At 41.7% G+C, this 26,270-nt stretch overlaps 1 pseudogene; it reads right to left on the bottom strand.

Annotated features, from left to right (window-relative positions):
- Nucleotides 1-274: 274 nt before the first annotated feature.
- LOC142964707 (cathepsin Z-like) overlaps nucleotides 275-26,270 on the bottom strand; it is an 86,159-nt pseudogene continuing 60,163 nt past the window's right edge.

Raw genomic sequence — 26,270 nt, 5'->3', positions numbered from 1 at the left:
AACATTGAGCGTCCTTTGTTCCGTCTGTCGTCCTTGCAAACATCTAGTTTTTGTGTTTTGTTTCCAGACACACACCAGCATTTTAGTTTCTCATGAGGAATACTCCGCTAGTGATAACAGTTGCATCTTCTCAAAGCTTGAATAACTAGATGTTCACTCAATATGGAAATATTGACCCTTACTAGAGATGGGACAGCTTCTTTGATTTTACATTCTGTACCTTCACATTAAAGCTCAATACTAAACGGCTCTAGAGAAAATAAGCCATTGTGTCTCAGATTCTTCTTCAGAGTCAAAACAGGACAAATTCACTTGCTAAAATTGAGATTAATTTCACTGGCCTGAACAATCACAGACCCTGACAACTTCAGTTAGTTTAACTGCTTTGTCCCACAGACAACACAGCAAGGTTATAAGCAGAGTCAGCACTGCCATCTTAGTTTCAGACAAGATTATATGTAAAAATAATGACATGTTATCCAGATTAATGTCCAGTGAAATGGTCTTTGACATCAGGTAGGTTGACGGTCCAATCACAAAGCCATACATGCAATCTTCCTTCAAAGCAAGATTGTACTTGCTTCCATTTCCTGCTTTGTAGGCGCTTGTCACAATCTTGAGCCAGCCTCTCACCCTAATGGAGGGAAAAAAACAAACTCACAAAAGGTCACTTTGATATTAAACCAAGGGCAGCCACTGCATTTCATTCCAACATTCACTTGTTAAATGCCAAATTTAAAAGCAACCGAATCAAGAACTGTGGCTTCTCTGCGATGACTCACCCATGGCTCTCCCCAGGAGTTGCGCACAATCCAGTATTCAGTGCCATTTTCTATCGCCCCCAGCCTGCTACTGATACAATGTGGTTGATGTCAGGTGACTGAACGTATTCAGAGTACAGACCCCCCGTGAATGCGTCAAGTGTCTCTGTGGCTGCGAGTCCACAGCTGAGGAAAGGGGGATTAAATGGATGTGATTTGAGGAGAGAGGAAAGTGATTTGGCATTCATGGCCACTGCTGGAAGAGAATTTTAAGTCATTAACCATCCTCAAACTCAATACTGTAGGGGGAAAAGCAAAAGCAGCATTCACACAACTCCCTGCTAAACAGTTAAAAAATATATAAAAGTTGAACTCTTCCTTGGATTTCTCCCATCATGTTATCCCGTCCACTGATGGCACCATAGTTGCCTTTCCATAAAGTGTAGTTCTGCACTTCTCTCTCATCAGGGATGCCGTGTTTGTGGGCGTACTGCCACCCCTCCATGGTGCCCTCCGTGACTCCGGACTCAGCGCAGTTGACCACATGTCGGACGGACAGATCAGCAGATGGCCAAGCTCCTTTCCACTTTATGTTGATACGATCTGTATTAAAAAAAAAAAAAAAAAGGCAAGAGAAAAGACATTTTCTCACAAATGCAGTAAGTGTTTTAGAAAAGCTCTGCTCGCATCTCAAGTGATTTATTATCACTGATGATCCCATCTGTTATTTTGTCAAGATCTAATTTGCATGCTATTCTTGAGAATATATAGTCAGCTTTCACCTCAGTGATGCCGTTTGCAAAGTCAGATAAAAGTCAGAGCTGGTGCACCAGAACTGTGGGTTCAGGTATGACACACCTCAAGACTAAAGCAAGGTCAGGTGTAGTCATGTGGAGAGCCAAGTACCTTTAGTCATAATTACATGTCCGTACAATCGTGCAAAAAAATGAAAGCCACACATTTAGGTTCAAATCATGGGTTACCCAAATTACACAATTCTTAGCCTTAGGAATAATGGAACTTTATGTGGTGACTTGTTTTTGGCCAGGATTCACTTTTTGTCTGCAATATACATGTACGAAGCCAGAGCCAGGAACATGTGTTTGGTTCAGGAGGTACTGGTTTTTATCGAACTGTTGGCAAAAAGCAAATAATAGAGTCCCAAATGTCCCAGCTAAACCTATAAATGTTTAACGTCTGCCTGAAATCTTAATGAATGCGAATGGAATTCAAATGTCTTTGTAAAAATTAAACATTTAAGTTAATAATGTGAGCATTCATATCTAGACGTACAAGTATATTAAGTGTTGACAGCACGCTTTGTACATCACAGGAGTGACATGTCTTTATTTAATTCAATTAAAACTTAACTATTGGCTTTGCTAATAAATGCCATCAGGAGAAAAGTCCAATTTGACTGGAACACGAGCTGCAGCAGAGGAAATATCTGACCTGTCATTGAGCCCAGCAGGAGCCGCAGTACTGAGGGCTGTGCTGGTTACGAGTTGTAGTGGCGTACTTCATGCCGTTTACGTTGCTCCAGTCCCGGGACTTTAACAGCTGAACGAGGTTCAGAAGTTCACGAGGACGAGCTGCGATTCTGTGGGAGACAGAAGATTGAGAGTCGTTTTTACAAGCAGTGAGATTAAAGAGCAGCAGGTTCACAGTGACACCGACTCCCTGTTCAGTTTGTAAAATACACATCGGAAAGGTTACGGTGAAGCAGAGGCAAGAATCACAGCCAGAGACTCGGGTATTTGGGTCAAATATTTATGTTTTATGCAATTCAGCCTAGCCAACTAAGGAAGGGCATTAAAGACAAAAGTATGTAATGCAGTTAGTGGTCAAGGCTGCAGGCAAACCACACAGATCTGAATGAAGCCAAGAACCTGAAGAATAAACCTTGTTAATGTCTTGACTATGAGAGCAATTGTGCACATTTGAGCTGTGTACAAGTCCCAGAATCTACGTTTAACCTCAAACATCTGTTCCCTCAAAACAATTAGAGCTCGATCACCGAGCATGTGAAATGCAGTGTTGGCCAAAAACAGCAATGGGTGTTGACTTCCGAGGAGTGGGTTAAACAACATGTGGAGACCATCACACAAGTAGGATGTATCTCATCTGAACATCTCATCGACAAAGTTAACTGAAAACTATTTAAAACGTGTTGCGATACGCTTTTTGGTACATGTGTTTAATGTTTAATTCCTTTCGACCCCAACTAACCTCACAGCTAGCTGGATGTTAACCGATGAGAAAACACAAAAGGCTAACTGCCAAAATCAGGCGACTTACTTCACCCCAAAGTCAAGTTTCCTGGGCACCGGCTGGTAACAACTTGGCCTCTCTCTACAAAAGTGTTTTGCCGAAACAGCAGGATAAAGGATAAAAATGACAAACTGCGACACGTCGAGCCTCGAAGCATGAAAACAACACAATGCAAGACTCTTTGGTTCAGCATAAATACACCCAGCGGACCAACCAGCAGAGAGATAATCAAGCTAATCGGCCTTTATTCTTCTCCCTTGGGATCCACTCTGGTTTAGTGAAGGTGTATGCTGGAGCAAGTCATCACATTCTGTCAGGGTCAGATCAGCTGGACAGCTTGCTGACTAATAGACGGATACTACTTTACTTTTTAATTTATTTAGCATTTAATTGACCAAACTTGCCTTGTAACATGTTACACTGAGGGACAATTAAATGCTCCCAATGAACATGTTTCTGTGACATAAACACACATAAATACAATGCTATTCAAGAAAAAAGATGTAATCTCTTGATTGAACTTTTAATGATTTAACATGATTTTAAATGGAAAAATGTGTAACATAGTGGGCCACAGGTGCTACACAAAGTCAGGTGAATTACAGTCAATCAAACTCATTATTTAAGAAAAGCTTTTGATTTTCCATTTATTTATTTTGATATATAAGTTGCATGTTGGGCCATGATTACCTGTATGTATTTGACACATTTACGTATTTACATGTATGTGTTGGAGTTTTAATGTCTGCTTCAAAGTGAGTTTCCCTTAAAAAGTCAAGTGATGTCAACACGTTTTGGCCACTGATATTAGGAAGAGCTGTGGATGCTTCTCAGCAACCAGCATCACAATGGAAGTCAAAAGTACAACAGGCATTAATATGTTGGAGTAGCTGGGACTGAAGATTGAGCATCAGATACTTTAAATCTTGAGTCGCGTGAGTTGGAGAACACAAACCCTCCATTAATGCATTTTCTGGTTGAGAATTTAGTTCAAAAAATATCTTTTCAAATGTTGTTTTTAAAGCGTTGATCCTTGACAGAAGCTCATCATTATGTTGCCTCATTCTCTCATTTCCCTTTTGTCTTTTTGTTTGTGCTCTTACAGCCTCTGTGATAACACACAGACTGTATCAGGCTTCACTGTGCGACTGCAAACAGAGCATGATGCTAATTGACTGCGTGCCATCCTCTCCCATCTGCGGGGGGGGGGGAGCCATATTCAATGCGTTGATTAAAATCTAATCCCTCCATGTGAGTCGGAGATGAAAGTAATTTTCGTGTAATAGACTATTAATATTTATATATAGAAGGGAAAGATTTCAGATTTGCAATCAGCTGGAGGATCGTAAATGATATTTAAGGCTGCCAGTGAGCTGGAAACCAAAGCCAGCAATTCAAATATGACTCTTTTCCAGTTAACATTTTTCTTTCTTCTCACATATAAATGTGTTTTTTTTCATATTTTTCTTTCTTTTTAGTTATAGTGAGACCCTCTCGGTTATCATGAATCAAACTATTCACCACTTATCCGCCAAATTGGATGTCTTCTCATCATGATGGAGTAACCTGATTTACACTAGAACGTGGACTCCCTGTCCCCACCCCCTTTATTTACTATTGGCCTGGGGCTCTTTGTTCCACTGAAGGGAAGTCTTCTGGCTACACATTCAACATATTTCCATGTGCTGCCACCTTTGCAGAACTTGACTATGCACAGAGCCCTGAGCTCAACCCCCCCCCCCCCCCCCATCCAACACCTTTGGGAAGCATTGAACGCCATGCTGTGAGTCTGGACACATCATCCAACATCAGTGTTGGAACTCAGAAATGCTTTTGTGGCTGAATGGGAACAAATCCCTGCAGCCAGGTTTTAAAAGATGAAGGAGTTTAGAAGTTAAGATGTTGAGAGGATGGATGTTCAATTTTTCAAAAGGTTTTGGCCTCTGACAAGATCATGTTATTGATTCACCTGGTACTCATTGGCTGCTGATTCTACCCGATACTGGTGTTGCAGGTTTGAGAGTAAAACTGAAAGCTTGAAACTGCAGATATACTGCCATCTTCTTTTGGAGTAACTCTACTTTTAAATAAGGATGTGATGATTAACTGTCCACATACTTTTGGCCATGCAGTGTATCTTGCCTTTGATGCGTGACACACAACCGTTGCATGAGATTAAAACGTTTAAAACGATGTGTGGTTTTTCATGCGAGGGTTAGCGTCTTCCTTAATGAAATTAGAAAAGTTCAGCAAAGTGTGGCAAGAATGTTAAAACTGCTTCAGGCTGCTTCAGAAAATCTAAATTAAATATTTGATCCACAAGGTTTTTACTCGAAAGCAACTGTTTAACATATGTGACTATTGCTGAGAAGTTACCTGAAAATGTACCTTAAAGTAGATGGAAAAACTATTTGAGATACGTGATTGAGTTTCTGTTGCTATTTGCTTTCCTTTGGCTTGAATCAGGGAGTACTCCACATGTATACATGAAAAACACAACCTCACATCCAAGTAAATCTATGACTCATTCACTGATATGACGGATGTTACGCGGACTACCAGTGTGATCCATGACTGGCATCGTTAGCTGCCTTCATGAGCGTGTCCCCTTCCTCATTAACGTCAACGACATTACTGTGCACTGGCGAGGTGATTGATTTGTGTGTGTGAGAGCGTATTGTGTGTGTGTTAGGTGTGGGCCCATGAACACATAACTGTTGGAAGTGTGTGTCTGTGTGCGTGTGGGGGTAGATAATATCCGTGTTCACTGATCCGAGTGAAACTTGGAGGTCAGTTTCTCTGGCATTCCCTCAGGAAGATATCTCACCCCCACATATTCTCCTCTCACCTGTCAGCTGTCATGAAGGAGTGAACATCAGATAACTGGACGGTTCGCTCACTGGAGCAGCCAGAGGCAGGTTTCTACAGGCGGCTCAAATCAATTTTATTCACATATTGCATTGATAGAGAAGAGAAACGGGTCCAACCCTGTTTGAGGTCGAATTTAACGACAAAATGAAGTGAAACATGTCTATTTACCAGTGTTATTGTTCATTTTCTGTATCGTAACAGATATGTATTTAACCTGCTCCCACAATTCTTGTTTTAAGTGGTTTAAATTTAGGCAAAAACAAAAATTTCAACCAATGATTGAATTCCATCCTGTCACAGACCTGCTTTCCCACACCTTTAAAGCTGGGGTAGGCAACAATTCCTAAAAGCCTTTCAGCATATTATAACTGAAGTGGTACCCCAAGGTAGGCAGGTTCCTGGAAAGAGCAAAAAAACATCAGAATTTGAAAATGCAGCCCTCATCATGCAGTTCCCTCCTCTCTCTCCTATAAGCCCCTCCCACCAGGCAAGTGTGAGTAAATGCACGCTCTTCATACGGTAACCTGTATGAGTACTAGTTTCAGAGTATGGAGAGAACATGTTGCTGATAGTTTACCTTTCTGTGAACCGTAGCGCTTAAGGCTGCTGCTGAGCAGTGATGCTAACAGCTTTAAACCGTTGGCTACGGTTAGCAGAAGGCAAATCTATCAGAGAGAACATGCTTACTTTTACCTGCAAGTTTTCTTATTTTTCCACAGAAGCTTATTTTCAATGCGAGTTTTGCCAACTGTAGCCGTGAGTTAAGCTTACCCTCCGCCATGAGCGTTTGGCTACAGTTAACAGAAAGCAAAACTATTAGCAACATTTTCTTCTTAGAAACGCTTGCCGATATTCTCAGACTCTCTTTTTGAGAAGTTCGTCTTTCTCTTTTGGGTTGCTCTGCAGTGTCGGCCGTTGTTACCAATGCTTGAATAGCAACTTTTTCTACGGGAATTGATCTGCCATTGAATCAGGCTTTCACTGAATGGACGTGCATTTGTATTTGCAGAACAGCCAATAGGAACGCCTCTCTCTCTCTGAAATGACCTGTGATTGGCCAAAGTCTCCCTTCACAGGCTAGATTTTCTAAAAGCCTAAGATCTATTTTTCTCTCGGGCCACTTGAATTACAATATGCTGAAAGGTTTTAATAGAGTTCCTCCCCAAAAATATTCTCCCTACTGCAGCTTTAACGAAGTGTTTTAAGTTTCCAAACCATAGTTTACTCTTGTATGGTTTGGGCCTGCATCTGTCAACATGCTATGGGCAGCAAAAGCAGTTATTATGTCTGTTCATATTTCACTCGTCACTCTTAAAAACTTTCTTTTAAGACACTGCGGCTGCATCCCTGTGGCTGTTATCCATTTTGAAGAGTTCATACACATCATTTCTGGTATTTCTCTAAAACGCTCCTGTTGGAACAACAGAAACAAGACGGCATCAAAAAAAGTATATGTAGCACCAAAAGGAGCAGAGAACAACAAACATGGAGGAAAGCTTTAGATATTAATGTGCCTTGATTAGGTTTCGTACCTGTTTACTCTTCTTAATCGCTTCAATTGATTGCTGTGTTCTGCATGACTGCAGGGCCATTACACATAAAACAGAATAAGCAACATTAAGTGAAACCATGAATCTTGAAGCCTAAATCTCCACCTATTATTAGTACTCTATTTCTTTTATAAGTTTGCAATATTTTTAAGCTGAAAACCTTTAATTTGTAATCTGTTTCGATGATTTGATTGAAATTAACTTTCTACTTTCTAACAAAGGGACGTCATGGGCCAAACAAAGCCAAAGGAATTGAGAGCAGATGTAAAGAGTTCACTGCAAACTGTGTCACTTTGTGACTGGTTTCATGATTATTTTACACAAGTACAAGAACAAGCATTACATCTATGATAACGTCATCTGCCTCAGTGTATTTTGACCAACTTTAAGGTGACATAAAATACATAGTATAATTTATGGAGATGATTAATGGAGAAACAAGAGAATTGATTTCATTGTGTTGCACAATGTTTCATACTTGTTCTCTACTTTTTGTCGTATGGCTTCTTCTTAACTGATTGCATTTGTTGAAATTATTTTTTTAGCTTGTTTTGTATTTCATTTTTTATTTTTATTTTTTTACTGCAAAGCACTTTGTAACATTATTTATTCTCCAAGCGGTGAGATTTTAAGACCCTGCACTAGATTAAATGACTTGATTTGTAGCGTAGACCTCTTGTCGTCTTAAAAGCCACCACATTTTCCAGTTGAGAAGATTTCAAAGGCTCTGCGCTGAGCTCCTGCCTCTCCAGTGGAACCACCTGTCCACCCGGACCAAATCCCTCAGCCTCAAAGCTCACCGTCGGGGGTTTCATCACCCAGCAAGCCATTTCACATTCGATTGGCTCAACTGATGCTGACAAAGCTGCAGCGACGACAGACTTGTTAAGTTAATTTCAGTCATCGCCGTCATAAATGTTTTTTAATAGAGAGGGCATTAGAATATGGTCAGAGGACTTAAACCTGAGGAGTCCCGGTGATCTTTACCCGTCGTGTCATAAAGCCGATAATGTTAACGGCCCCCGTGGTTCATGAGGAGTGAGGGGAATAGAGAGGGTTAAGCAGACACGAAGACTGAAGCTACTGATGTTAAATCAAATGCATCCCTGTGGTTACACAGCAATAATTAATATAAAGTGGATACTAAAATATGGAGCAAGGATATCATCCTTATAAAGAATAATGAATCAAATGATACCAGTCGTCAGTTTGTGGATTTATTACATTATTCCTTCACTTGGCTCCACAACCTGTGGTTCATCATCTACAGTAGTTTATTCTTGCAATGAAAGTGTTAAGTGTTTACTTCATTACTACACCATGGTTTCCATCATGATTAGTCATTTGATTGTTTTGGAGCAGAATGTCTACTTTAAAAAAAACTACTTCACACATTTTAAATGAAATATCATTATGGCACAGTATGTGGTGCTGTTAGAGAGCAATGGTGCCAACACATGGCCATCTAAAAGCACTTGATGTTTGTTCTTCTCTCTTGAGCTCGAGGTGTAAGTGCAGTGCAGGTGTAAGTGTTGCAGTGTTTTTTTTCTGATTATTTATTCAAGACAAATCTGTCAGTAAAGGCTACTACACACACTTCTGGTTTCACATCTTCTTCCATTATACATTCTTTACAAACCAGCCTTTTCTTCACCCTGCCAACTATTTTAATGGCTCTTCGCCGGTGACACCTGTAGCCGGAGGCATTATGTTTTGGGGATTGTCCATCTGTACATCCGCCTGTCCGGTCCATTCTTGTGATATCTCAGGAGCATCTTGAGGGAATTTCTTTCTCCAAAATTGGCACAAACGTCCACCTGGACTCGAGGATAAACTGGTTAGTGGTCAAAGGTCATGGTCACTGTGCCCTCACAAAACTCATTTTTGGCCAAAACTCAAGAATTTATTTGCTAATAACAGGATAAAATGATGAAGTGATACCTCGCTAATTCTAGGTTCTATTCAAATCTTCACCAAAAATGACACATAAAATATTTCTATGATTCCAGAAATAAGAAATAGGTTTTTCTTATATGTTGTACATTTTTCTCAGAATTGCTTGCCAAATTCTTGGAGTCTTGACTGCACTTATCCATCAAACAGTCAGCGCTGCTCTGTGACGACTTCCTGTGGATCGGCTGTTAATAACGTCTGATGTTCTGACAGAGGTGCTCTTTTCTGTTCAGCTCCCTCATTGTTGTTCTGTTTATTAGTCGCTCAGCAGCACCTCGGGGCCCACTGTGCTTATTGATTGGTTGATTGGTTTGTTTACGTTTAAACACATTTTTTCTTCCCATCCACGCTGCTCGGGGAAATCACAGTGTGCACTGTTCAGCTGTACAGAACCCTGCAGAAGGGAAATACAATGTGCACTCATGCACCAGGTGGAGATGTCAAAATCAATGTAGTTTCATTCCCTCCAATCATTCACCCCCTACCCCCATCATTTCCACTCCAGCACCTAAAAAAGTGCTTGCATTGTAGTTACTGTAAAAAAAAAAAAAAAAGTACAATGCTTCACAAAAACCACCACTTCCTGTTTGCTAGATGATTTTTCCAGGGGAATGTCTAAGTCCTTTGTGAACTGGACACAGGATGAATCACCATCATGTTATGTTAAGGCCTTTGCACACTGGGGGAGTGACAAATATAAATTAAAAGCGACATGAAAATGCCCAAATACTCACCTGCAAATATTTTGCATCAAAACTATCCATACCGGCAGAAATGCAAATTGGCAATAGTTGCAGCACTTCCTTAATAACAGGTTTGAATAGAGGACCAACCACCAGGATCGTATTGACCGATGGCAGTCAGTCTGTCCTAAAACCTAAGTTTGCTATCTTATTGAGTTTCCTTTGCCAAATGCTCTGAGTGGATTTGAGTTCCCTTTGGTGAACAGCATCATGGGTCTTTTATTGTGAAAAGGTAAGAACCTAGATCTGGTCTGCTCTGCTTCTTTCAAGGTTGAAAGGAATAATAAAGTGTTCTGCCTTGGTTCAGACTACAGATCTGCCTCCATGTTGTTGACCACTATGGCGTACATTTTGAATATGTCCGTTCCGCACAACGTGATTGGTTGATTCCTTTGTTCGCGGCGAGAAAGCTCAGAAAAATCGGCCTTGTTCTGAAAAAATATTGCGTTGCTTTTTCACCAAGTAATAATTGCGTTCTGTGTGAAAGTACTCAAAACTAAAAAAATATATTAGCTAATTGACGTGCAAATTACAAAAAATAGCCCCTGCTGTGTAAAGGCCTTCAGTGACAAAGAGCAGGAAATGCTGCAGCTATGTAATCTTTCCTCGAGTGTCGTCTGTCAGATGCTACTTAAGCCCACAGACCAGGCCATCCTCTGGAACATTTACTGTTTATTTGGCTGTGCAGTCCTGCAGAACTGAGCCCAGTTGAGAACAAAAGGTCACCTGACACATATGAAGCCTATTCCAGCTCTAGCATGTCCACCTCTCTGTGGTTTTGTCCTCCCAGCACTCTTCTTTTAGGCCCCTTGAGACTGAAAGCACATCCCCGGAGCACAAACTGTGGATGTTATGAGTTTGCTGAGCTCTCCTGCCTAATGGCTTACCTTACCTTGAATTCCCCCTCTTCTCATTTAGTTGGTATTTTCGCTTGTGTTGCCACCAGTTACCCCCTTCTGCGATGTAATTTTTGTTAAACAAGTCTTTCAAAGTCAAGAAAAAGAATCTGAAAACGGAGTATGCCTGAATGGTTGATTCCCACTAATCCCTTGACTGAGCTGCCCCCTCCTACAGAGTCAATGTATGGATGTGCATTCACAGATTCACCACCATAAGGTCACATTTGTTTGGCTGGCTGGATCACCACCACAGAGGGCTAATCCTGCAGAATTAGTCCATTCAGCGACCACCTCTTGACCAGGAGGCATTGGCCATTAAAATGGTTACCAAAGGAATGCCTGAGTCCCTTACAAAGGATTTTTTTTCTCTCTCTCTCTCCATAAGGTAAAGGTAACCAACAGAGTGAGTTACAGTTCCTTCACTCAGTTTGAAGCCCCAATGTGGCAGATTTCATTCTGCACATGGATTGTGCTTATTAAACATTTAGAGAGCCTAATTGGAGCTTGTGCTGCCTACATCCGCTCAAACGAGATTTGTTTTTCCGTAAAACGGTGGAGCTGAGCAAGCGTTGATTTTAATTTGCGAATCAGAATCATCCGTGGCTAGTGGCGATCGTGCTTTGTGTGATCCAGAACAGTGACGCTACAAAAGCTTTTAACACATTTAACGCGTACAAAGTCCTCTGGCACCAGGACATATCCTTTCTTTCTTTTCCATGAAACCTGTTATCAAGATGCCACATTAGATTACTCCTCTTTTTTTTTCAAATTGAGTCCCAATTCAAGCAAGAGCTATCTTCCCCCTTGTTGAGTGGTCTTGACAGAAGCAATTTCCTAGTTCTAATCGAAAGATTTCTTCATTGGTACAGTCTGCTAAATACCAGACCTGGCACACGGCACCACCAGATGTGTCCCAGCGTCCCCAGAAACACTCGAGCTTATTTGTGTTTGGATACTTGCAAAGAAGCATGGCGAACATGTGCCGGATTTTAATTTTTCCGTGAATGAATGTGTGGATGCTTTCATATTGAAAATTATTCTGTTCCCTCATGCTGGATTACCTTCACTGCCTCTACTCCAAAATGACTATCACACCAAAAATACTGACATCTTTCTGTACAAAATGTTAAAAAGAATAGCTTGATGAGTCTGAGAAAATATAAAATAAGATAAGGTTATCCTTTATTGGTCTAGAAAACCTGGTGTAAACAATTGATCCATGGCTGCGTGCTGGATCCCCGGACGTGGTTAATAACACTTGCATAAACCAGTAGCGAGACCAGAGCAACAAGTCTTGTCAATGCACGGCGAAGATTTAAAAAGTGATTAAACGTAGCAAAGTACAAAAAAAACAAATTATATTAAAGAAACTGAAGGGAAAAGCTCAACGGTGAGCAGGTGCTGGTGTAAAAAGCTGCCCCTTGTGCGTTGCCGTTTTGATCAGAGTTAATGCTGCACTGATAAAACCAACAGTGCGTCCCACTTCCATACTATGTACCAATGATATGCACCACATATCATCTGTACAAGCTCCCAGAAAACAAGTCTCAGTTCTTTTAAAACAGGGCTTAAGACAGTTCACTGTGTCTCCTTTCATCTGTTTTATTTGATTTTAGCTTATTGTATTATTTTCATCTTCTATTATGTTACTCCTTCAATTGTTATTCTTCTATGCAGTCTTTTTACAATACCTTTTCTCATTGCCCTTTAGGTCTTTTGAATTGCTTTTTTGAAAGGTGATATACAAACAACTTGCCTTTCCTTCCTATGAAATATAACAAATAATCTTATTGCGAGACATTAATGTTCTGAACTGTTTTATACTGAATTGAGACAAGGTGCATCCATCAAGCTCACTACAGACATTTCAAATTTCAATTCTTGAAAACTGCCTCAGTTATCTGAACTGTTTGACATCAATATCTAATATTTTTCAGCCTTGTGTCTGCAGTTTGTGTCTGGCTGGCTGTGGCACGTCTTTCCCAATTTCTCTTGAATAGTAGAGAAATGACAGAAATCAACTGTTAAAGAGCCAGTGTGTATTGGATGTAGTGCCATCTACGGTGAGGTTGCAGAATGCAACTAACTGAAACTTGTGTGTGTGTGCCAAGCGTGTAGGAGAACTAAACACAAATGTCTCTCGAGAGCCAGTGTTTGTTTGTCCGTTCTGGGCTACTGTAGAAACATGGCGGTGCAACATGGCGGACTCCATGAAGAAGGCCCACTCCCTATGTAGATATATGAGTGTTTTTTTAAACACCCTTTTGCCAAGAGGACACTGTTTTCCAGTGCCTTCCTTAATAATTGGGACCACATCAACAGTGATTCATGTATTTGATCTATGTAGGGGTAAGGTTTCATGTGGTTTCCACACAAAACCTACTCGATTATGCTAAGAAGGAATAATCGGTTCCGGGGAAGGAGTCTTTGTAGGGTTGGCTACAACAAAAAGCTGTTGACATTTCAAAGAAAAGGGGGAATCAAACCGAGTTCTTCCGTGTCACATGCATTTGCAGACCACCCCCCCTGCCCCCTTGACCTCCTCTCTATGGGGGCTTTGAGCCTCTAAAACAATGTCATGCTACTTCCACCTTTGCCCCTAACAGACAACACTCATAATTCAGATGACACGGTCCTTGTCAGATAAACATGAACATGTGGCTTTTGTGAGGCGGCAAACAATTGATGTGGTTGTTTTTAAGTGAAGAATAGCGTCATCGTAGTAAAATAGTGCCAATTTAACACCATACATACAAAACAAGCGCTACTGCATTCATGAAGGCATTTTTAAGTGTATTTAATGTTGCATTCTTACAGCTACAGGGACACAGTTTAAAGATCTAAAATCCCCCAGAGGCAGCGATAAATTTAAACTATCGTGAAATACTGTAAATTACCATTTTCTTGTCATACTGCATACTGTTTGAGTGTCTTAATGAATCATTCCACTATCTGCATCCCTAATCTACATCGTGGTAACGGGGTGCTTGCAGTCTGTTTTTGCCCATCTGTTATTTCTGTTTGGAATGAAATGCAGGTGGTCAGCTGCTAATGTGCCCCAGCTTTGGCCCACCATTCATCTCAGCCCACTCATTCTCCACACGGTGATCAAAAGCAACTTGGCTGCTAAATATACAAGCTCATACATATGCATGACACGGCAAAACGGTCTCCACCGACACCCATTAGTCGTACATTCACACCGAGGAGGCCTATTTGGAGGATTTGCATGCGCACATTAGCAGATTAATCACGAGTGACAGTCGAGGGAGAGCTGCGGTCAGAAACCACACGGGAGCCAAGATGGACTCTGACCTACATGTAGCCGGTAGATTCCTTGCCTGGTTACTTTATGAGATTCAAATGATTAAAATGACCCAGTTTCCCTCTGGCTGTGAAACGTGAACCAAAAAATGATCAATTCTCAAAAAGGAAAATTATATTTTTAGATAGTTGGGTGTAAAAAAAAAAGAAGGTACGACTTTGTGTCCCTTTGATTAAAGGTGGAATGCTTCACTTTGGTCAAAAACATTGTCACAGGAGAAGAAAACACCTTGCATATCTTATTTGCACACAAGTACAAGCACTCACTTTAGCTACATGAATATAGAGCTGTAATCGATGGTGTGTGTGCGCCACTCTGTGAGAAGCACATCCTACATCATTCATATCTGTGGCTGCAATGGAAAAATAATTTATCACTGCCTATTTATAGTGCAGATGGACTCCGGCTTCTGCGTCCAATTTACCTGTTGCTGTGAGAGTCCCCAAGTGAGCGAGGCTAAATTTAGAAACGGCACATCACCCGGCACCACGGGTATCAATCACACATCTGTCTCGGACAGAGAGAGAGAGACAGAGAGAGGAGGAGGGAAGAAGAAGAGAGTGAGATAGCGGGAGAGAGTGAGGGTGACAGAGCGATGAGGGCTGTGCAGCTCCTCTTAATGTCGAGCCCTGAGGCCAGATACTGGTAACTGATACTGTGTCAGGTTGTACCTCCAGAACTGACAGAGTATTAGCCAGGTATCCTACATCATTTTTAATTTTAAGATGAGGCCAACCATGACCCTTCATTAAATCTCTTCCTGGCCTGAAATCCAAACCATCTGGCGTGTCAAGTTATAAACTATGAGGACGGCACTGATTTCCTCTAAAGGAGCATTCCGATTTAAGTGGGAAGCAAATTTCCGTCTTGCTTTATGAACACGAATTTGATAGCTGGAGGGTTTTTGCAGTCAGTCTTCTGGAATGTTTGTTTGTCTCAACCAGCCAGTGTACAGCACTGACAGCACTAGCATGGAGCTAGTAGCTACCGCAATGGCTTGTGTGTTTGAAGTGTGACAGCTGATCTCAAAACTAACCAGGAACTCCAAATCTTTCTGTGACTCGTTATCGCATATTTCTGTGTGCTTTCACCTTCCAATAGATGTTACTCAGCGTTCTGTCTGAATACACCTTCAAATCTGTGGCATGACAGGGGTCAAATTTAAAGAGTTAAACTGACATGAAGATGGACAATCAGAGACTTTAGCCTCTAAACATCTGCAGTGGTAGCGACTGCACACATTGGACAAACACCAATTTAGTTTCCACAGCACCGCCTATATCTCTGTGTGACACAGTGCTCCAAATTCCGCTGTATTCCCTGTACATTAAACCAACTCGTCCATGTAACTAATAGCAGCACAATGTGGCTGTAAAACACTGGTAGGCCTGTTATATGTAATAAGTAAAAGTTCCTTCATGTGCAGGGAAGAATAGAAGCACAAAATGAAAACCACATCGCTCTGACTTCTAGGTTGCAAAGTCAGAGACGTGTCAGCTCAGTCAAACAAAAGGCCTTTATTCCATCTGTGGTATTTCAACCACACAAGCACAAACACTGGAAAATGCATACGAGACAAGTAAAAACATGTGGAAAAAAAAAGATTCCAAAAACAACATTGTTTGGGGTTTCTCCTGGAAAAGAGGCATTTCAGCCTGCGGTGATTAGGAGGAAAAAGAAGTCCTGAAAATGTATGAAATGCAGGTGTGTTTCTTTGACACAAGTAATCCCGGGTTTTATTGGTTCTGCACTCCCCCTCAAAGGCCCATGGCTACTTGAAATTCTTTACTGCAAAAACTCCGCAGCTTCTGAAGCCTCTTTAGCAGGCAGAGGGAGGAGTCGGGCCTCCATTTAGCCTGATTTCCTGTCTTTAAAAAGGATGAATGACCAGCTTTAGGCCATTGAGAGTGCCCTCACCTATAGCACTGCGTTTGATCTCAGCATCACGGCCGCAAACAGGTTGAAAGAGAGCGGGCCCTTAATGTCAAGGCCATTCTTAATGAGTCTCAGTGGACAGGACCAACCACAGGCCTCAAACAAAATGTAATCCCCTGCTTTAGCACAATGACTTCCTGTATGCCACCCTGTTCTCATCGGCCAGCACTACAGTGGTCGAGGAAATATGAGGAAAATATTTAAAACCTTCATCTTAGCCTTATTAATGGATTTTACATTAATCTAGGCTTCTGGAGTTTAATTTGCCATAATCGGTTTAATGTTTATTGACAATAGCTAATCTTAATAACCTTATTGTTTTGTTGTTATTGTCATGGCTGGTGTGAACTCATCTTCTAATGCTGCTTTCTGTCAGTGGGAATTAAAGCGGTATCAAAGCTTTATCGGTTTACAGTCAGCCGCTGCAGTTTGATTGACAAAATGCACGGCGATAAGCGGAGGATGAATTGAAATGACTTTGGACCGGCTCCATCTTTCGCGCTGCATGGAGAATCACAGAAAATTTCGTGCAATTTGACTAATCACGTCTACAACGTTGTCATTTGCATATGTTAATGAAGCAATTCCAGAGCGAGCAAGAGAGAAAGACAGGGTGGTGGTGGTGGTGGGGGGGGGGATTAATGTGAAGTCTCCAGGCTTGTGCACAGCGGCCGAACCCGCCGGTTTGAGCTCAGAGCATTGACAACAAGCGACGTCTACTTCGGCTTTGCCGTTCAGCGGCGGCTCGGCTTTGTGCCAGCCTCTCCTGAAATCTTCCACTGTGCTATAGGTAGCCCCTTTGTGTCACCGTATTCCCTCGGCTCTGTTCCACCCCTTTGTTTGCTTTGGTGCAGTTTCCGTGGCGACTGAGCCCAGGGCCCCCAATCAGAGGCTCACACCACTGACAGGCAGGGATGGGGGAGGGGGAGGGTGGGTGTTGTTACTGAGGGGGGAGGCAGCCACACTGACATACAGTGAATATACACGCATGAACATGAGCACACGCATACATGCGCTCACCCACATATTCGCCGTCCCATTTGCACAGACGCACACCTACAGGCCATCAATTATCAATGGTAATCGCTGGCCCTCGACTATAAATCCAGCAGCGGTGGATGCGTCGATGACGAAATGCCCTTGTGATAACACAGTGAGCTGTTTTTGCACCCTAACGTAGCATGTGACAGCTCAGAAATTCTTCTTCGTCCCTCCCTCCTCCTTCCCCTCCCTCCGTCACCACAACACTACCTTCCATTCAGGTGAAGCCTTTGTCTCTGTGCGCTCTTCCTTTTTGTTTATTTTCCCCTCCTGTTCTCTTTTTTTTTATGCATTATCATAGGAATTTGGGAGGGCTTACACTTTGAAATGTCAACTACCACCTGCCATCGCTACAGGCCTTGGAAACCCCTGGAGTTTTTACTCGGGCAGGTTTAGGCTACTCATTGCAAATGCTTGATTTGACCTGTTGTTCAAGTGCTCGAGGGGGGAAAACCCTCTAATACCGTTTAATCACCAGTGTTGTCCAGCGAAAATGCCCTCGTTTTGTTTTTTTGTTCTTGGGGGAGTAAATGTTGGACTTCAAAGGGATGTTGAAAGTTGATCGTGTTGTGCATATCTCTCCATTACCTCCCCCCCCCCCCCTCATCTCCTCCTCTCCATTACCTGGAATCTGGGGAAAAGGTGATCATATTGCGCCCTGCTGATTGACTTGCAGCCGTGTTGTCACGTCTCCTAACCTTTTGTCAGGCTTTAATCATCTGTTGCTAGCTCTCTGCCCCCCCCCCCTCCCACCTCCTCCTTTCACCCCTCTGGCTGCTGGAGCCAAGAAAACTGCTGTAGGTGCAGCTTGCCGGAGAGGCTGCAATTTATTTCAATGAAGCTTTTTGAAATCGTGTGTTGCGTTGATTGTGTGTGTGTGTGTGTGTGTGTGTGTGTGTGTGTGTGTGTGTGTGTGTGTGTGTGTGTGTGTGTGTGTGTGTGTGTGTGTGTGTGTGTGTGTGTGTGTGTGTGTGTGTGTGTGTGTGTGTGTGTGTGTGTGTGTGTGTGTGTGTGTGTGTGTGGCTCCATATGCATTGGTGGGCTGTGTGTTTGGGTGTCTTTGTCCACAGCTTGCTAGCATGCTCTTTATGTTGTACAGCAGGTGACTGGAATACTGATTGCCTCGGGGTCTCCCCGCAGCACCGACACTTCCCTTTTCTCTCCGCAGCTCGGATGAATTGTGAATTTCGTTTGAGAGACGAAAACGCACAGTGAGATCAAAAGAATTCCACCAAAATTTGGTTTTGATTCACTTGGACAGAACTGCAGGGACCTGCCATTTTTGGTGTTATTTTCACTAACTCGTGAAGTAAAAACAAAAGCTTTAAAGATACCTTGAGTCTTCTTCTGGAGAACAACAACCTGAAAGCCAACGTCGGTGGAATGATAATCTCTAAGATGATATTTTAGTCTTTTTCAGCGTGAAGACAAAGCCCAGATTGATCTCGCTGAGGTTCCAGCCATTTTCATCACACCCTGATTGGCGACTCAAATCAAATCAAATGCCAGGATGTGAAAATAATATATGAGCACAGGGAAAGAATCATGAGTGATGAATCATGGCAGAACTCAGAGGCCCGTGAGATGACTGTGCCAATTGGTTTGAATGTTAACTAGGTTTTACAGACATTTTGGTGCTTATGAATGAATATCTACTGGACAAAATTGTCATCTGGTCGGATGACCTTTCTATCTCACTTTTTCCACGGTCGATTACTTTAAATGACCAATTTGAATTGGACAAAGCCAACAGCTACTATGGGGAACAGGAGCAACAGGGAACAACATACCTTTAGAATCATTTATTTAAATAAATGTAGCCTATCCCTGTACTGTTTTACAAATTATTTTGACATTCAGTAGCTCATGAAAAATAGTGATTTGTAAATCCTTCAACTGTAACAAAAATGTTCCTTTAATACAAATTCGATGACCAGCAAAGCACATTCCTACTACTACTGTAATTCGCTTTGCCAAATATGATTTATATGAAATGTGATTGCTGTTGGGATTGCACTGACTGCCAATTTTCAGCGTTACTAATGTGACATTTTTGTTGCCCAAAAGTCATAAGGAGGAGGGAAAGGCTTTAGTCCCACGTCCCTCATGTTGTTAGGTTTAGGCTACTAATGCACTCATTACCTTACGGATATGCAGATCTTTTTTTTTTATATTTACCCAAAACCAGAATCTATGCCTAACCTTACAGGAGATGGAAATTTTGGGAAACATGCTGATTCACTTTCTTGAGAGTTAGATGAGAAAATGAACACCACTCTGTCTGTTAAACAGCCAGCAGCTGGTTAGTGTTTGGATGGATTCAACCAACGAGATATACGGTGTTGGTTATTGAGTTTTAGCGGTGCTGCTGGGTGGATTCTTTTTTAAACTTTTGGACAGAGCCAGACTCGCTGTTTCCCCGAGCTCACAGTCTCTCTACGCTGGGCCATATTCCAACCGATGTTACCTCCATATTTAACGAACAGACATCAGGGTGGTGTTCTGCTCTAACTTTCTATATAAAAGTAATTTTGGGGGGGAAATGGGAACTTATGGAAAAATAAATAAATTACCATGTTGTTTTTTACTTTTATAATTATGTTTTTCGTTTTATGAAAGTGCTTTGACTGGATGTTATATCTGTCAAAAGGAGGAACTTATGACTGTGATTTGATTAAAGTGAAATTTAATTCACGACATCAGTCATTTGAGCCAGAGCCACCATAAAAACATCCCTCCTTTCTTTTCCCTTCTCAGTTTTGTTTTGTGCCTCCGAAGTCTGAAAGGAGCACGAAACAAACCGAATGCTTCACTTGTTGTTGCCCGCCCTTTTCTTACTTTGAAGGAAAAAAGACAAACCTGTGTTAATTCAAAATGTAACTTCTGATTATTCACAGTATTTATTTGGTTCCTCTTTTCAATTCCCTCACATCCTATATTCAGAGGGGTTATCTAAATGCTAATGACTCAATGCATCAACCTGAAGGCACAGTCGGCTCCACAAATGGAGAACGCCCTTTGTTATCACCGTGGTGGTGGTGGTGAGAAGTGAGAGTTTTATTGAAGGGTTTAGAACATAAAATAGATGTCACCCACAATCCCATGTTCTATTTCCCCCGCCTGCACTGGAATTGGCACAAAGGACGCGTCATTTAGATTTCTGATAGGGAAAGTCTGGGCCTTGCACTCCTGCACACCGTGTTGAAATGTTCAATTTGTGTCGTGAGCCTTCCAGTATCCCCATGCTGCTGTGGATTAGGCATCAGAGATAGCATTATATCCTCTGTCAGAAGGACACTGGCTGAAACGTGTGATATAGGGTGTGTGTGTGTGTGTATGAGGGAGAGGATGTATGTGTGTGTGTATGTGGTGCAGGTTGATGGGGCATGATTGAGTTAAAAGGCATTCTGGTTTATTGGGCGTATACTATATATTGCACAAAAATGTCCACTCCCTTTCCTTTCCTAGTTCAATCTGTGGATGACAAACCGTGCAACAAAGCTTTCCTTTCCTTCTTGGTTCAGTCTGAGGATGGTCTCACCTGTAAATCACCTTTGTATAGTATGTATATACACTAAAGGCTAATTATTTTCTTTCATTCCTTTCTCCGTCCTCTTTTCCTTACCCATTTTATTCAAACCGTGGATCATCTCGGTGCTGATAAACGCTTTCCTTTCATTGCTTTACTCTCTCTTCTTTCCTCTGGATTTGCTTCCTCACCTGGATACACTCACGAACTCATCTCCCTTCCTGACAATAGGCGTACGATCTGTATATAGGTGAACTATTATCTTTCCTTTCTTTTTCTTCATTGTACATAACAAGGATCACCTGGGAGCAGATTTTCTTTTCTCACCTTCTTCTTCCTACATCCTCTCCTTCCCTGCACTTCCCGGCTCAGTCAGAAGATGGCTAAACCTGGAAATCCCCTTGATAAAGATGAAACCTAACCTTCCTCTCCTCTATTCTTCTCATACTCTCTCCCTTACTTCCTTTCCTCTCCTCTTCATGGCTCAACCTGATGCTGGTAAAACTAAGAAATTACATTTTAATTGCTTTCCCTTTCCAATTTAGTATGAAGACCGTAAAACCTGTAAATTACCTGGATACAAATAAATGCCAACCTCTACGTATTCCTTTCCTTAACTCCTTTCCATCTCCCTTATTTCCTTTCCTTTCCCACACTTCTCCTCATTCGATCACCTGAGTCCAGATATACTTGACTCAGTTTGAGGATGGCCCAACCTGTAACTCACCTGGAAACAACTAAGTAAACACTAACCTTTAAACTAACGGCCACCTGGGTTCAGATACACTCTTTTCTTTCCTACCCTCTCTTCTGTCTAACTTTCTCTTCCCTACCTCGCCTTCCTCTCCCCTCGTGGCTCAATCCGAGTACGGTCGGGCCTGGAAATCACCTGGCTACAGATAAATACCCCCGAGGAATTTGTGGTGCGTCTGAAGTCAGCAAGGCAAGCGAGTGAAAGCCCTCCTCTGTGCCCTCCCACCCGCCCCGGGTTGTATAACACTTCTCTCATGGAATCTGACCTTCACTGCATTCCAGTTTTTGTCGAGTGTTAGCAACAGCAGCAGTGGACCCTCTGACTTACTTTCCCAGCCTGTTACAGATACAGTAAAGCCACCAACCTCACTCGCATACAAAAGTGTAAATGTGACAAGTCATGGCCAATCAGTTCAAGGTACAATCATGATTGAAACATAAGAAAAAACATGATTTTCTCTTTTTTTTGATTGCTGAACATGAAGTCATAGTGATGTTGATGATCTGTGTTGTTTGCATGGTGACTAAAAAGGCCCTGTTTGTTCTGACCATCACCTTTACTTTTGCCACACAATGTGGATTTAACCTGGAGATAAATGTGAAATGATGATGATGCTCAAATGTCCAGAAGCTCAAATGGGGTCTCTTAGTGGTGGCCATGTAGCTGTATCCTGCTGTTTAGTGTTTGTGTGGCAGACAGCCTCAGGCAGAAGTACTGCAGGTCTTCCGCTCTTAGAGTTCTCAGCTGATTGCATTTATAAACTTACAGCTTTTCCATCTCACCAGAATTCATTAGATATTGTTCCTGCAGCTTATTAACTTCAGGGACTGGGCACTTAGAGTTAGCTTGAAGCTCTTTTTTTGTGTGTATTTTGATTTTTATTAATGCAGATTCTCCATTCAGAACTCTGCCGTCTGGAGAAGCATTTGTCCTTCATGCAGGGTTCAATTGAAGTGAATGGGAGATGAAGCAAATATTCAACCCAGTTATATGTTGAATCACAACATTTTTAGATACGTATATATCAACGTTTTCACTGCTTGTGGACCTTTTGGTGTTTTGAATGTCTCAATTACATTTAGGCAACAAAAGTACTTGGTTAGGTTTAATAAAAAGATTGAAATACATACGTTATTTGTGGTTTTGCACGGGACACAAACACTTGTCTCCTTTACAAACACTTGTCTCCTTGCTGAAAGTCCTTAGTTTGACTCAACCATCAACAACAATCCTCCTCCTGTGTAGCCTTTGATTTGATACGTATTTGTGATACGTCAAAAACAAACGTAATCCGTGAAAGTGTAATGTGACTCTAGAGAGGCCCTCTCTTCATCACCATCGTCAAAACACTGAACGAGGGAAGAACAATGGTCATCCCACAGACTTGGAGAATCAATGCCAGGCTCAGGGTTGAGTTCAATCTGTTACCCATCTGTACATCTGAAACTTTGATGTACGATATTGTTGAGAATACTGGTATTTCCTATATTTGGTTTCAGCTTTGATTTGTGGGCATGCAGGATATTTAGATATCTGTGGTGACATGATGTGTCTGATGACAGCAGAGATTGAATAGGAAACCAGGGGAGTATCGGACATGCGGCAAGATCCTCACCAGTATGCATAAGTCACAGGTTTTATATAATTCCGATACTAAAGTCTGTCTCTGTGAGAGGAGTTACCTGCTGAGTTTACTCACTCTGTGGCATATCATAGTGGTTCATTATATCCTGTCACTATGCTGTTTCTGAGATGCAAAGGTATTGTTTTACCACTTTTTCCATAATTCCTCCGTGTGATCACTGCAGCTCTATGCCGACCATGAGGCAGCGCAATATGACCACAACACACTGAAACAATACTCCATTGATGCATGCCTCTCCCGCTGCTGAAGCTGCAAGTTTTACTGGGAAAGAATCCCTGCAGTGTGGGCATATTTTATCCCCCAGAATGTTTAAGTCATGAGACAGATCTTCAGTTGTGCAGGCGTCTTTCTCTTTGTTCCTCTCTTTCTCTCTCTCTCTCTCTCTCTCTCTCTCTCTCTCTCTCTCTCTCTCTCTCTCTCTCTCTCTCTCTCTCTCCTGTGTGCCTCGTCTCTCTCCCTCCTCCACTTATCAACTGAGGGAATCAAAACAAGTTTCAATGGCAAAACATTAACAGAAATTTGACTCCCATATGTGAGCACTTAAGAGAGAGATTCATCGGAAAAGGCAGTTATAGGCACATCATCCTAGCCAAATGCTTATTTGGTGGGATTCAGAATTAGGAACATTTCTCAGCTGCTCAAGCAGAAATAATCTCATTGGCTGACTTACCTCCATAGCTGGACCAAGAGATTTTTTTTGTGTGGGTAAGTAGTTTTAGATTGCAGCTCTGTGGAAAAGGCAATATGTAAAAGGAGAAAGCAATATTTTGGCACAGCTCTGCAATTACAGTTTGACATGGAGAATTATTTTTAGCTGCCAATTACTGGCAGGTTTTAAAGGTGTGTGTTTAAATATGACTAAGTATATAGTCAAAAACTTGAGAAATTACCAATTTAAAAAAAGTGGTCGAACTCAATGCATCAGAGAGCGACATATCCTGACTTTTATGGGTCAATAAGTGGATTCTGCTCTTGCCATAATGCATATTGATCAAGACGTTCAAGCGTCACTAAAGTCACACTCCATGCAACAAAGATGTAATGCAGGCTTTTCATTTAAGTAGTGCAGTAGTCTACAAACCAAAGTTGAGATACTCATGCTGTATGATGACGTTCAAGTAATTTCCTCAAACTTCAGAAAGTTTCCTCCAGAGACCCAGAAGACGTCGTACAACCTTTTGTATGTTTTCCCCTCGGAAGACAGACAATTTGTCCTCCATTAATATCTGGACAGGAATGGTTGATTAATTATGATCCATAAATAATATGTAGGTATGTGACAAACATAATAATCTTTTAGAAATACCTATAGAAATGGGTTGAGCTACCTTACATGGCAGTTCTAGCCATACTAGCTCATATAACCTGAGGTGGGTATCTTCCAGGGACATAAATGGTTATGTATGACCTAAAGTAAGTGGTCATTGCTATTTTAATTTTCTTATATCTTGAGCCAGCGTGCTGTCGTTGCCATTCCAGTTTGGCTGTTAGCTATAAAGCCGGTCCCTGTTGAGGTTAACCGATCTGCTATCTACACACACACTTTTAATGCTGTTCAGTCCTAATGGTCGTGTTGGTTTGTGTCCCGCTGCTGCAGCAGAACTCTGGTTGTATATTAGTCTTAATTTAGTCAGAATCACATTTTTACTAGTGAACGTCATATCTTGTATAGTATTGTTCACTCTTCTAAAGGCTACATAAAATGCAGCTCTTCCAGCAGTTTGAAATATATGTTTTTGAGACCACAGAGTACCTGATCGCCTCCTTTGTAAGTGTACCGCACGCGACGCATCCTCCCGGAGCGGAGGGACCTCTGCTGCTTAATGGTGCAGAGAGAAGCACCCATGAATGAAACACAGCCAGGTGGAAGGAATCACACCTGCTGGAAGGTGTTCACACGGATCGTGCACAGCAATGTGACACAAAGATGATGAATCGGGAGCTGCAGAGCGAGGCTTTTTTATACGGCCTTCCACTTTTACTGTAATGCAGATACTCTTGCTCCCACGATACAGTGGGAGGAAGAGCAGAAAAATGCATCAAAGCTGGCTGTTTGTTTTTTCCGTTATTCTGCGAGTAGCCTACTTGATGGACAACTTGATCCGTCCCAGGGTACAAAATTACTTTGGGAGAAACAACACGCATGCCTAAGCACACTAGTTTCCAGTTTCACGCCTTAATTTGAGTGCTAACGCTGAACTAAATTGAGTTTGAAAAGCGACAGCACATCGACCTGTGGGTTTTTTTCTCTGTGAAATAAAGTCCAAGTGTAGCTCACAGCAAACTTATTTATTATTAATTCAGAATTTACATCACACTGACTTTATCGTGCAAGTAGATGCACAGTTGTGCAGCGAGCTAAACTGTTAAAAACAGGAGTGAAGACTGTGAGACTGTGACCAGCTGTTCAATGAGTTATACCGTCCATCATACCAAGAATAAAGTATCACCAGTGTGTAACACAGTGAAATTCACAAGTTAGCTGAACAGCAAATTAAGTCACTCAGAATGTTGAATTAGCAACACATTAGCCACAGACAGCTAGCATACTGACTAGCCTTGGTGAGCAGTAAACTGATCACAGAAAACCAAAATGTACAAGTAATCAACATGGACAAAACAGCTTTGATAAAAGAGTGTGGTAGATAAAAGATGTCTGTCTATATTTGCTTGGTCACAGATCTGACAAAATGGCTGATGTATTAATGTCAGTTGAACTGCTCTGGAAATTTGCCAGGTTGCTACAGCAGCAGATTGTTGGACTTAAAACAGAGTGGTGCAGGGGATAACGTATTTCTGTAGGCCAACCCAGAAGTTAGCATCGCACTGGTTAACTCTACAAAAAAAACAATATGATTATTCCATTTGATTTTGGATTATTGCAGCTAATAAAGTTTAGGATACTTACACCTTTTGTTCAGCAAGATAATCTTCACAAATTATTAAACCACTTCTGTGATTTGTAAAGCCTAAATACAATTACCAGAAGTAAA

The sequence above is a fragment of the Anarhichas minor genome, unplaced genomic scaffold (genome assembly GCF_050575085.1).
Source record: "Anarhichas minor isolate MPS153535 unplaced genomic scaffold, ASM5057508v1 ptg000031l, whole genome shotgun sequence".
Classification (NCBI taxonomy): domain Eukaryota; kingdom Metazoa; phylum Chordata; class Actinopteri; order Perciformes; family Anarhichadidae; genus Anarhichas; species Anarhichas minor.
This window is presented reverse-complemented; position numbering and strand designations above follow the sequence as displayed.